The sequence below is a fragment of the Amborella trichopoda genome, chromosome 13, assembly GCF_054954075.1.
Source record: "Amborella trichopoda isolate Santa Cruz 75 chromosome 13, AtrichopodaSantaCruz75HAP2 v2.0, whole genome shotgun sequence".
NCBI classification, from domain to species: Eukaryota; Viridiplantae; Streptophyta; class Magnoliopsida; order Amborellales; family Amborellaceae; genus Amborella; species Amborella trichopoda.
In genome coordinates this window covers 37,836,335-37,850,896 of record NC_142348.1, presented here as the reverse complement: position 1 = coordinate 37,850,896, position 14,562 = coordinate 37,836,335, and the positions used below count along the sequence as shown (strand labels likewise).

General features: G+C 33.4%; 1 pseudogene; it reads left to right on the top strand.

Annotated features, from left to right (window-relative positions):
- The first annotated feature begins 13,366 nt into the window (after window positions 1-13,366).
- LOC105421601 (UDP-glucuronic acid decarboxylase 3 pseudogene) lies at window positions 13,367-13,964 on the top strand (annotated as a pseudogene).
- Window positions 13,965-14,562: the final 598 nt, after the last annotated feature.

Sequence of the window (14,562 nt, the reverse complement as noted above, 5' to 3'; positions counted from 1 at the left end):
TTTCCTATCATAAGAACAAATTTTTCCAATAGGCTTTTTAGATACACCTTACTCTTACATAAGGTTGACACTTTATATAAACTTTTTCCTTAAAATACATAATGATAAGTCCCCTGGAACTAAATTTGAGTAGGTTGGCCAGAAGAAGCTCTAAAACCGTATCCTAAATAAAACGGAATTGATCCCTTGAGTTCCAAGGAACTTCGTGATGAAGCCACCCACACATGGGTTACTTTCATCTAGGGTGTGGCAATGGACCCTCACCCGACTTGGGACCTAAGGTAGACCCAATCCAGGTCCGGGTATGGGTTCAAAATTGGACCCAACAGGTCGGATCTGGGTATACATATTGGATTTGAATACTATTTGAGCCTGATTGGGTTCAGGTCAGGGTCTACTAATATTTTTCAGGTCCTAATATATGAAATATATTTAAATATAATTAAATATAATTAAATATGAGATTGATCCGATCGGGGTCTGGGTCTGGGTCAAGGTCAAGTGAATTCGAGTCCGAGTCCAACCAAACCCGACCCAACCCAGCCCTTGCCACCCCTCCTTTCTTCCATGCTCTCTTTCCCAACCAATTAGGATCGAAACGGTTAAGTCACTTAAATGTTGAGGGCTATGATCCAATCAAAATTGATCGGATCAAACTGATTCTATTCAATTTTTAAAATGTAAGCAAATATGAATAATAATTCTAAAATATTTAATTCATTAAAAAAAAGCTGCTCTACTTTGTTCAGATGACCGATCTTGTCAAAACTTGATCGCCAAATTATCTAACCTAGTCAAATATTGACTTTTTATAAACTTTTACCAAATTTATTTATTTTTTTTCTATTAACCAGAGCGCCGAAAGCACTAGTCAATTGTTTGACCGATCAAGTCAACAACAAATCTTGTTCTTGATAACTATGCTCCCAACACAAAATATCACATGCATGCAGGGATTTGCAAGTTGAAGGGACAGAGATGAGAGAGAGATAGAGAGAGAGCGAGTGAGAGAGAGAGATGAGGTGTCAACATTTTTTTAAAAAAAAAATTATATCTATACCATAAATGAAATAGGGAATCAAACATAGGTCCAAAATTTTTCAAATTTTCCTTTTGTTTATCCAATTTTGCCCCTTCTACTCGATGCTCAAAACATCAAAAATTGCTTTTTATTTTATTTTTAAAAAATTTTGGTGTAAGGACCGATCTAAGTTCTGGATCCTCATACCACTTGGCTTTTAGGAATATTATGCACACCAAGTTGTCAGAGGTCTGGAACATCAAACCAGTCCCTGGACCGTGAATTTCATTCCAATGTTCGGTTCGAGGTTGCAGACCTTAAACCACTTGGCTTGCATGAACAATGTGCAAGCCAAGTAGTCCAAAGTTCCAAATCTTAGATTGGTACCTAAACCAGCAAATTTCACTAGGGACCAATATGAGGTAACAATGCTCATACCACTTTGGCTTCCACAATGCTTCCACTAGCCAAGCCATTGGAGGTCTAGAACCTCGTACAGGTCCCTACGTTGCAAAAAAAAAAAAGCAAATAAAATAAAAAAGCCATGTAATGTTTTGAAGATCGTATCCAAGACCAAATTTTGAAAAAAATAAAAAGGGTGAAAAAAAATAATGTTTTAATGTTTGAAACATCTGACCAGTGGAACTCTTCGTAAATTTTAATAAATTTTAAAAATCCATATAATTACCGCATTTAAATATAGTACGGCCATATGTTTTTCTTAAAAAACAAAACGAAAAAACACAAGAGGGAGGACGTAGAGAGATGTCAGATATCCTAGAGAGAGAGAGAGAGAGAGAGAATATAAGAATACACTTATTGTTGTTAGGAATGAACATAGATAAAGATGAAAATATATTAGTTATCACAAAAATTTCCAATATTGAAACCACATTTCTCGATCCAATTTGAAGGTAGGCTCTAATTTGATTGTTTAGAGCCTAGGCTTTATACAAATTGCACCTTTTTAATAATAGCAAAATCTCTGCACCCGTTGACTAAAATACCACCACAATGGAATTTATGTTGAAACTCTTTTACCTGTTTTCCCATTCTCTCTTTTCTCCATTGGAACTGTTGAGAAAGATATTGTCTTTTATTGTATTTTATAACATTGTTTAGGTCATTGTTTCATTATTTACCTTCAAGTGTATTTTCATTCATTGAATATTTATATATACTGTTGTATAATGTAAAATATGTATCGTGGTGTTGATTGGAGAATGCAGGTGTTCTCTTTCTCTCTCTAGGGTTTTCCTAGTCTTTCATGATATCAGAGCATTAGACTTTATATTAAATGAGTCAAGCGTAGACTCAAAGTGTTTTCCTAATTGACAAGATGAATGCAGTGAACCAGGAGAGATAAGTCATCAACAAAATTGGGTAGAGCTAACTGTCTTCTAAGATGACTGACAGTAAAGAATCTAGGATGACCTAGGCGCTCATGCCCCAAAATAGAAGCTACTCCTCTGGCTTTGGAGATAGTCGTAGCAAGACCATAGAATTGATCATTATGCAGCACATACAAGCATTCTAGCAGCACCCCCTCAGCAATCACCTTCTCATTTTGTATATCCTTCACAACACAATCATGAGGAGTAAAGTCAAAATAACACTTCAAATCTTTAACAAATTGATATACAAATATGAGTCATATCTTTAATTTGAGAACAAGTAAAACATTAGGAATATTTAAGGAACCAAGTGTAGTGAAAATAGTCACAGTTCCAATATGAGTTATGGGTAAAGCAATATCATCTCCAGTGAATCCATACAAGGACTGTGATAAGGAATCATGCCTCTGATTTGAGAGTTGTCATCCGTCATATAAGTAGTTGCACCAAAGTCCATCACTCAAGAACAATCAGTTGGAGTAGTGACTAATAGGTTGCTAAAATCATGCACTAGCAGATCGTGTGAAGATGAGGCATTTTTGATATCCCAACAGTGTTTAGCACATGTTGCCCATAATATTAGTAAGTCACACGTGGTGTTATACACATTATTGGCTAAGGAAGTTGATGGTAAGATGGGTTGGCTCCAATAAGGCCTTGCTAATTTGGGTTGCAACATCTACCTCGTCTACCACCATAGCGACCACGTCCTCGACCATATCCACCCGTGTGCCTTGATGATGTGTTCACCAATGCTTGAAGATTACTTCCAATGACTAATGAAGATACAAATTGAGCCTCGTATGTGAGAAGAGAGGAGCGAAGCTCTGAGAAGGACGAAAATGGTGGTTTGGTTACCAGTGAGGGTATAGATAACCATATCTTGATTACCTATTGAACTACCAATTGCTGCAAGGTAGTCACATATATTTTTGAACTTATTCAGATATTCATTCACTGATTGAGAGCCCTTTTGTAAATTGATCAATTTTGATTTGAGTTGAAGAATATTAGCAAATGTTTCCCTTTGATTTATGTTGTAATACGTCTCCCACACATCCTGAGTTGTCTTTAGCTGCATCACTTCAGTGAGCAAGTCCTCGGAAAGTATAGAAAGCAACCAACTCAATAGTGTTTTATCATTCATTCGTTATTCAAGAAATTTGGGTTTTATTGATGATTCTTGATTGTTGCCTTTATTTTCTTTTGGTTCCTCAAAGATAAATTCATTTTGTGGCCGATTAGATCCATCAAGATGACTTTCAAGATTCAGGCCTTCAATACAATTCAAAACTTGGGCCTTCCATTTGAGGTAGTTGTCTCTACTAAGTTTAATGGAGATGAAAGATGGGAAGCTTAGAGAGGCCATAGTTAGAAGAAAAAAAAAAGACTACTTCACTTGAAGTTTTGAAGATAAAGTACTCACTGGAAGGGGAACAATGCTGAGAAATAATAGTGATTATTTCCGTACCATTGTTACCAAAGTTTTTTTTTTTTGGAGGGGAAGAGGGGGGAGGAAACTTACTTCGGTAGGTTGAGTACCGAACTTTGGTTTGGCTTTACAAATACTAGTTCGGCACAAGGGTTACCAAACTTTGATTTTGCCTTTCAAAGACTAGTTCGGCACACTAATTGCTAAACTTTTGATTTACTTTTGATTTGGTAAATACAGAGACTAATTCAGCACTAAGTTTGCCGAACTTTCACTTTTGAGAGAGAATAAAACAACAAGAGGTAGAATTTGGGTGATAAGGGATAACCTTTTACAACAAGAGGTAAAGAAGAGATAAAGAAAGGGTAACTCCAAGATGAGAGGATAAAAACAACTTTTCAACAAGAAGACAAGTATCACCTTTTAAGAGGGAGAGAAAGGCGAAGGTTAACGTGATTGAGGGAAGAAGAAGCAGGTTTCCTTTAAATTGAAATTTGGTTAGGAGGAAGTAAAAGATGGGTTTTGTCGGACCAAAACTGCAGAGTAAAGCAGAATCTCAAATGGGTATTCACATGATCAGAACTATAGAAAAAGAAGAATAAGAAAAGAAAAATGATTTTCTCAGATCAGATAACACAAGTAGAAGAACCAAGACAAAGAAGGAGGATTGGTTTTTTTTATGAAAAAAGGAGTTTTCTTGCAAATCAATAATACCCAAGAAGGAAAGTGAGAATAACAAGATTATAAGATGAAACACTTACAGGTTATGCCTCTGTGAAGGAAAAGACGAGGTTGAACCTCTAATTCCATGAAAGACTAGGAAAACCCTAGAGAGAGAAAGAGAACACATGCATTTTCCATTCAACACCACGATATAGATGTACATGATTGAGGGAAGAAGAAGTGGGTTTCCTTTAAATTGAAATTTGTCGGACCGAAAAAGAGGCATTGTTCTTACCCAACACAAGTATATTCTTGATTTACTCTCTAAACCAAGGATGTTGGGATACAAGCCTATTTTTACCCCGACTGAAATAAATAGGAAGTTAATAATCGAAGAAGGGGAGTTGTTACCTAATCACCCCTCGTACAGAAGTGTTGTTGGCAGTCTTCAATATCTTACATTTACGTGCCCTGACATTGTTTATGTAGTGAATACAGTATGCCAGTTCATGCAGCTTCCTCAACAACCTCATTGGGAAGCCACAAAAAGGATTTTGAGGTATTTAAAGGGTTTTATACGTGATGGCTGGTGCTATACTTCCTTTAGTTCACCTGACCTCAAAGCATACTCTGATGCTGATTGGGTTGGATGCCCTAATAATTGTAAGTCCATTACAAGATTCTGTATCTTTTTGGGAAATAGTCTAATTTACTAGAGTAGCAAAAAAACGGGCCTTAGTATCCAAATCCAGTATAGAGTCTGAATATAGGGCAATAAGTATTGTCGCAGCAAAAATTACTTGGCTACGTATGCTCCTTAAGAAATTTGGTGTTTTTATAATTAAGCCGACCACTCTAGCTTGCGATAGTCAACATACCATGCGACTAGCCACCAATCCTATGTTTCATGCTCGCACTAAACACATAGAAATTAATTATCACTTTATTAGAGAAAATGTTGTATCATGGGTTATTTCCATGACCTTTGTTCCTTCATCCCAGCAGTTGGCAGACATGTTTACTAAAGCACCGACAAGACCAAGATACCATGAGTTCACAAACAAGATGCACAAAGTGCATGCTGAGCTTGAGGGGGTGTTAAGAAAGAGATTGTCTTTTTATTGTCTTTCATAACATTGTCTAGGTCATTCTTTCATTATTTACCTTCAAGGGTATTTTCGTCTATTATATATATATATTGTTGTGTGATGTAAAATATGTATGTGATTATATACAATGAGACTATTTACCTTTTATATAAGGTGGTCACAATTATTTACAACCATCCGATATAAAGGTGGTCAAGATTAATTGTGACTACTTGTACTAAACGTAAATGGTCTCATTATATACTAAAGGTAAATAGTCACATTATATACTTTCGCAATCTGCATCGTGGTGTTGAATGGAGAATGTAGTTGTTCTCTCTCTCTAGGGTTTTTCTAGTCTTTTAGAGACCCTCCACTTTCTCTTGACATGGTACAAATTAAGTATAAGCAAAAACAATCGATTTTTGTTTTTCAATCAAGAACTCTATTACAATATCAACAATATATTAAAAACTCTCTTTCTCTCATCACAGTGATGACATGGCAGCTCTAGCCCGATTCTCCAGCCTCTCCACTAATTTCTTGCAGGTGAAGAGAACCGTTTTTTGGTTCGTTTTAATAAAGATGAAGCCTTGAATCAAGAAGAAACAACTACTCTGTTTTATGATATAGAATTTGAAGAAAAGCTTTCAAGAATTATGAAGGAATTTCTAGGAATTGTGATCAGGGTTTATGGGATTTTGGGGGAGTGCGTCAACGGAGGAGATTCTGGGGCTTGTATAATTTGGGCATTTTGTTGGTTTAGAAGTGTTCCAATTTGGGGTATTTTTTAGGATTTCTCAAGTTTGTTTTCTCATATTTTCATAATAATGGTGACCTTTGTTTTGATTGTTTTGAGATTTTAGAGAGTAGAGAGTGAGTAGAGATCCCATGAATGGTTTCACAAGGAAGAGAAGAAAGAGATGAATGAGTTGGTGGGATTTGCGAGAGAAAAAGAGAGCATAATATTTTCCCTGTTTCTCCTCTAGGCATTACTGGTTATGTGAGCTCATTTTTAAAAAGAGAAAAGAAAAACAACTCCTCTCTTCATTGTTCTCTCTTTAATGTACTATCTCTTGCACTGAGAAAGGATCAAACGGGGTTTGTAATGGAACAATACTTTTATAGAGAGAGAAGAAAAATAAGAATTTGTGGAGGGAAATAGAGGGTGCACTCTCTCTCTTGGATTTGCTAATCTTGTACAACTATTTGCAGAGAGAGAGGAAGAAAATGGTTTGTGAAGGGAGAGATGGAATGATGCAGGGAGAGATTGATTGAGGGCCATAGACGGATCTTAGGGAGATTGGGGCTGGTGGAGAGAAAAAAATTAAATTTTGCTTAGCAAAATGGGATTTTCTAAAAGAAATGGTCAAAGAAACTCTTTATACCATCATACTGTGTATTTTAAGTACGAGTAGTGACACTATGAGAGTAAGACTCCAAAAAATCACCATTAATTTTTTATACAGATCTCTAAAAAAGTTATCAAATGGGTGTGGAACTTTGATGAGTAGGTTTATTGATAATGTTTCTAGAGATCTGTGTCAAAATTTAATGGTGGTCTTTTGAGGTCCTACTCACATGAGTGTGAGAAGGTCTCATATTATCATTATTCTTTAAATACAAATGATCATTCCCTTGTATATTTATATGTAGTTTTATTTTTTGTGTTTTATAGAGCGCAGCCCTGATTGGAGCCTACCAAATGCAGGTTCAAGCTAGGCTTGAGCCTGGTCTGGCCTGCCGCGTGGCAACCTTGGCCTCAAAAGGAAGTTTGTTTTGTCTAAAACTTTATATATGTCATCAACATCACCACTAAATAAAGAGAAAAAATGTAAAATTTGAGTTTTTAAAAGCCTAGATCTAAAGTAAACCTCTAGCTTCACTTAATTTCTACAGTTTATATCTTTTACGGTTTTCTTTCAATGGTTTACCAGGTTCAACTATTGAAGAGAGTGCAGGCGAAAATTTTGGACTGAAATATTGACCCAATGTGTGGGAAGTATTCAATATGTGTTGATAAAGCTAACAATAGGTCTTGACCTAAAATGAGTCGTAGATTAGATCATGCTCTCAGTTGTTAGATTTTGATGGGATAGTTGAAAATGTATATTATTATATAAATTTTAGTTTTTTTTTTTTATAAATCGGATCAAGATGGAATTTTGTGCATATATATTGCATATTATCGCTCATAAGAAAAAAAATATAAAACAAATATTTTAAAAAATTTAAAACAACCAAGCTACCCCTAAAAATTGATGAGGGTAATTTGGTCATATTAATTTTTTTGAAAATATTTTTTTATATTTTTGTAGTGTGTGATGGTCTCAAGTATATACATCTAAAACTTAAACTGCTATTCACTTTAGGTTGTCATATATGTATGTGTGTGTGCGTGTGTATGGATAATCTACAATTCACAATCATTTAAAATACAAAGGTTAATATCATGACATAGTTGGCAAGTCTCCCTTTAAAACACCATAGTTTCAAACAAAAAATCTCTGATTTTTTTAAATCCGTTAAGAACTCTGAGTTTTTTCAAAAGATCTTCAAAAAAATTAATTTATTTTATAGAACATATATAAATCTAGATTTTATATTTTTTTTCAAAAAAGTATTTCAGAAAAACTTCTTCCCTATAATTTATCTTTTCATTGATTTGATATCTTTGAATTTTGGTTTAGGGATGAGCATATTAAAAGTGAAAGTAAATTCAGAATCTTGATTTAACAAAAGTTTCTATAAAAATTTATCCCTAATATGTGCCATTAAAAAAATAAAATATATTTTCCAAAATAATCCATCAAACTACCGTATATCTCAAAATAATCATTAGAGTTAGAGGAAGAGTAACTCAATGAAAAATCTTTTTTTGATTGATTATTATAAAGAGCAATAAAGAGATTATTTTAAAGAGCAATAAAGAGATTAAGTGACAACTAAAGATTTAGGCAGCTAGGAATTCGAGGTGAGCTTCAAATATATAGATTTAATTAAGCATTTTGTTGTTTTCTTTATGCATATAGAAGTTTGATTAATTTTGCCTTAACAATTTTTTTATTTCATTATTTTATATAACATGGCAATTTAGATGGACCACTATTTTATATCTTTTAGCATTTTGTGCTTTAGTTAAACTCAATCCTATATTGTAGGTCATTTTGTTTTCTTCTTCCAATAGTAATTTCATACCTTGAACCTCATTCTTCTGTTTTTTTTAGATGTAGTTCTTGTATTTAGTATTGCTGTTATTTTATCATGTGTTTTATCTCGTAACTACAAAGTAAGCATTGTTGTTGTATTTATTGAAAATTTAAACAAGAATTTGTCAATTATGATTCTCAAGATACTAGTAAGGACATAAACATTATAGTTCAATGGTTTTAATATATCTCTATAATAATTGCAACTCATAATCTTATACATGATTGTCTATAAAAAGACAATTTATCATTTGTATACGGAGGTCACAATCATTTTTGTTCTTAAATTTCAAAATTTGTAGTTGTAAGAGTGTCACATAAAGTTCCAAAAAAAAAAATGTCAAAGTTCGTGACTCATCCTAAACCATCCAATTGGATATCTAATGAGTGGAAATGATCATGACCTCCATGTATAAAAGATAAATGGTTTCTTTGTAGATAATCTCATCTTATATTGCGTTATGTTTATATATCCGATTTTTTCACTCTATTTTTTGGCTAAATTCGAAATATTTTTGTCGATCCATATTTTTGACCCAGGTATTTGCCTCTAACGTTTTTTATTTGTTACCCAGGTTTTTGCCTCTAACGTTTTTTATTTGTTACCCAGGTTTTTGCCTCTAACCTTTTAGAGAAAAATTATTTTATGCAACAGTTGTATCATAGTATAATGCAACCACACTTCTAAAAAACCATGTTTTTGGCATTTATATGACTCCAAATTTTGCACACCCATTCTCTTCATCCTCATAATCAATCTTATGGAAAATAAATTTCACCCCTAGATATGGCCAAAATTAGTACCCTCCAACAATGAATCTCGACCGTTCATTTGATGAATTTCAAGATCTAGGCCGTGACAAATTCAAAAACACTTTTTTCCTTTTTAACATTTTTAATCTAATGATGATAACACTATATAAAAATTTTGAGAATAAAATCCTTTTGAGGCCAATATAAACCTTCTCACTAAAAGGGACATCTTATATTAATTAGGCTAGAAAAACACTTTTTAGCACGTTTTTTTCTAAATTTTATTTTTTGTAATTATTCTTTAGAATGAAAAGAGTATACATCTAAAAATTTGTCTCAAACTAATATCTCTACCACGGTTTTTTAATGTGGTTGCATTTATGATACAACCGTTGTATAAAATCATTGCTCTATATATATATATATATATATATATATATATATATATATATATATATATATATATATAGGTTCATGTATTCCCATTTGTGTACTGCTACAGCAAACGCTCAACAACCCAAATCGAATCTGGGCCGATCTGAATGGCACGATTGTCCGAGAATGTTTAAATTTTAATGTTTTCTACAAATCAGAATGATCTGAAATTTGGAGTGTGTGTACATCTTAGTGAGGTGCACCTAATAAAAATATATATAAAAAAATTCACAAAAATCAAATTGACCTAAATACCCCTAAAACATTTCAGGGGTATTTTGATCAATTTATTTCATACAAAATATTTTTTTGATATTTTTCATAGATTCGCTTATTTTTATGAATACACACTCCAAATTTTAGATCATTCCAATTTGTAAAACAAAAATGAAAAATAAAACACTACTGGACATCCGTGATCGGCCCAGATTCGATCTGGGCCATTGGGTGTTTACTGTAGCGGTATACGAATTGGCGTACTCTAGCATCTTTCATGTGTGTGTGTGTATATATATATATATATATATATATATATATATATATATATATATATATATATATATATATATATATATATATATATATATATATGCAGTTTGTATAGAGCCTAAGCTCTAAACAAACAAATTAGAGCCTACCATCAAATAGTATCAAGAAATGTGGTTTCAATATTGGAAATCTTTGTGATAACCTTAAAATACATTTTCATCTTTATTTATAAAGTTTAAAGCTTTAAAAATAGTATAGATCAATATATCTATGAAAACTTGAAAATCTTGAAAATTAACGGTCCAGGAGTGCATTACAAAATACACTATTATCAATACTTGAAATCGATTTTTTTCTCATGCCCATGCATCTTGATGTTGAGATGTTGGGCATCAAAACAACCTCTTCTAGTGAAATTTTTGAGGTAGGCTCAAATTTGATTGTTTGGAGCCTCGGCTCTATATAAATTTTTCTATATATATATATATATATATATATATATATATATATATATATATATTTGTGCAATGAGCATAATAATATGATGCAACAACCTTAAAAAACCATCTTATGGCCATTTGTTTGATCCAAATTTTGAAATGTACATTTTTTTTCATTCTAATGAACATTCACAAAAAAAATAAAAAATAAATTGAAAACACAACCTAGAAAGTATTTTTTTAGCCCAATTAATATAGGCCGTTCATTTTGGTGAGATGCTTAGATCTAGGCTTTAGAAGGATTTTTTTTCATTTCCACATTTATTGGATGGTTTTATTATCATTAGATGAACAATGCTAAAAGAGGATGGCTTTATTATCATTAGATGAACAATGCTAAAAGAGGAAAAAATGATTTTGAGTTTATAAAGGCTAAGATCTTGAAATTCACAAAATGAATGGTCTAGATTCGTTTTTGGAGGGGACTCATTTTGACCATATCTAAAGTTCAAATTGAACTTTTTTTGGGGTGAGATTAATTATTGAGATGAAGAGAGTGTGTATGCAAAATTTGGGGTCAAACAAATACCACAAACATGGTTTTCTAGAAGTGTCGTTGCATTACATTATGATACAATCGTTGCATTGGATCATTGCTCTATATATATATATATATATATATATATATATATAGGGTGCGGTTTTTATAAGGTTGTAACCTTAAACAATCCAATTAAGGCGCACCTTAAAATTTTATCATAACATTTAATTTTGTTGTAAAAAATTCTTAGTATTATCTTAAAATCTATTTTCATACCTAATTAAAAAATTTTAAATTCCAAAAAAAGTTAAAATTAAGTAGATCTATAAATATATGAAAATCTTGAAAATGAACGGTCTAGATAATGTGTTGCAAGATGCATTATTTCGGAGACTCAACAACTTTTTTTTTTTCATATTCGTACATCTCGAAGTCACGATGATCGATTAGAGTGTTTTTCCAACATTAAAACAACATTTTTCGATAGATTTTTGAGGTGCATCTCGGCGCCATCCGATTTTTTCGAACGGCGTGGATTAAGACCTTCACAGTCCATAGCAGTCCGTCACAGATATAGCATGTCCGTGACGGGATTTTTTCATGCAAAATTGATGCAAAAAATATACGGGGACTGTCACGGGGGTGAAACATTGTAGCAATTCGCCTATAGTTTTTTTTAAGACTTATATATATATATATATATATATATATATATATATATGTGTGTGTGTGTGTGTGTGTGTGTGTGTGTGTGTATGTGTGTGTGTGTGTGTGTGTGAGGCAATGATTTCATGCAATCGTTTTATAGTAATATGATGCAAGAACCTTAAAAAACCATTTTATGGCCATTTGTTTGATCCAAAATTTGAAATATACACTCTTTTCGTTCTAATGAACATTCACAAAAAAAGAAAAAATTGAAACACAACCTAGAAAATATTTTTTTTAGCTCAATTAATACAGGTCGTTCATTTTGGTGAGATGCTTAGATCTAGGCTTTAGAAGAATTTTTTCATTTCCAATTTTTTTGAATGCCTTTATTATCATTAGATGAACAACGTTAAAATATATATATATATATATGATTTTGAGTTTATGAAGGCTAATATCTTGAAATTCACAAATTGAATGGTCTAGATTCGTATTTAGAGGGGACTCATATTGACCATATCTAAGGTTCAAATTGAACTTTGTTTTTTGGGGGATTGATTATTGAGATGAAGAGAGTGTGTGTAGAAACTTTGGAGTCGTACAAACACCACAAATATGGTTTTGTAGAAGCGTCGTTGCATTATACTATGATACAACCATTACATTGGATCATTGCTTATATATATATATATATATCGGTAATTGCCTGTTTTTGTGTTTCATTTCAACGTCTCAAAACATATCTTGGGGCATAGAGATGTTACATATTATATCTTTTAATCCCCTTAACTAACTTTAGACCCTATCTTCTTAGCCCCATAAATTTCTAAACCCCATCCTCCCTCTTTGATATTCCTAAACTTCTCTCTTTCTCTCTCACCATACCCCTCTTTCTCCATATTTCCGCAACACTCTCTTCCCGTCTCTCACTCTCTCTTTACTTTATGTTTCCCCAAACCTCCCTCTCTCCCCGTGTTTCCCCAAAGTAGAAAAGGCCCATCTCTCTCTACAACCCTCTCTCTCTCTTTGATCCTAAATAGCTTTGCATCCCCATTGCAGAAAACCAAAAGTTTGAACTTTCCCATCACAGAAATCAAAAGTCTCAACATTCTCTCTTGCAAAACCAAAAGTGTCGACTTTCTCTATCTACAATTCTTGATCGCAACTCCTGATCACCGCAAACCAAAAAATCATCATCTTCTTTCTCTCAAGAATTGCACACGTTGGTGGAGATGTGGTTTAAAACCCAGTTAACATCAAAGCCTTCTCCTTCTCCATCTCCACTACCAATTTAGATTTAGTCAGCCCAAATTACGAGTTTTAATGACAGGTGGAGCTGGATTCTTTGGCTCTCTGTTAATGGACAGATTAATGGAAAATGACAAAAATGAGGTTATTGTGGCTGATAACTTCTTCCTTGGTTCCAAGAAAAACCTTAGGAAATGGATTGAGCATCAAATTTTAAACTTATTCGTCATGATGAGACTAGACATTTGTTGATTAAGATCGACAAAATTTATCACCTCGCATGCCCAGCTTCTCCCATCTTCTACAAGTACAGCCATCTAAAGACAATAAAGACAACTCGTTGGGTCTTGCTAAATGAGTTGGAGCAAGAATGCTGCTAACATCAAGCTCTGAAGTCTGTGGGGATCCTATTGAGCATCCTCTGAATGAATAGTAATGGGATTAAAGAGTAATGGGGCAACATCAACCCAATTGGAGTTAAGAGGAGTTATGATAAAAAAAAACTTGTATCATCTGATGTTTGATTATCATAGGCAACATGGCATAGAGGTTCACATTGCTAGAATCCTAAAATGGGGAAGTGAAGCTATAGAAGATTAGAGAGAGAGAGGGGGTTGTAGAGAGAGAAAGATGGGGCTTCTTTAGTTTTGGGGAAACACAAGGGGAGAGAGAGAGAGGGGGTTGTAGAGAGAGAAAGATGGGGCTTCTTTAGTTTTGGGGAAACACAATGGGAGAGAGAGAGAGAGGGATTTGGGGAAACATAGAGTAGAGAGAGTGAGAGAGAAGAGAAAGAGTATTGGGGGAAATACGGAGGGGGAAATACGGAGAGAGAGAGATATAGGTATGGGGAAAGATAAAGAGAACTTTGGGAATATTACGTGAAGAGAGAGGATAGGGTTTAAAAAAGATATGCTTTTCTAAAATTTGTTTAGGCTAAAAAAAATAAGGTCAAAGTGGGTAAAATTGGTTTAGGGGATAGAAGATATAATACATGGCGTCTTTATGCTTTAAGATATGTTTTAAAACATTTGATCTATTGAGAAATGAAATATGAAAATACGGGGTACCGAGTTATTTTCCCTATATAGTGTATTTGTGTATATGTGTGTGTGTGTGTTTGTAGGCGACTTTCTTAGGTACCCTAGTATGATATTTTCAGCATGACACCTTTGGGTCGGTGTTATCTATCGATACTCTA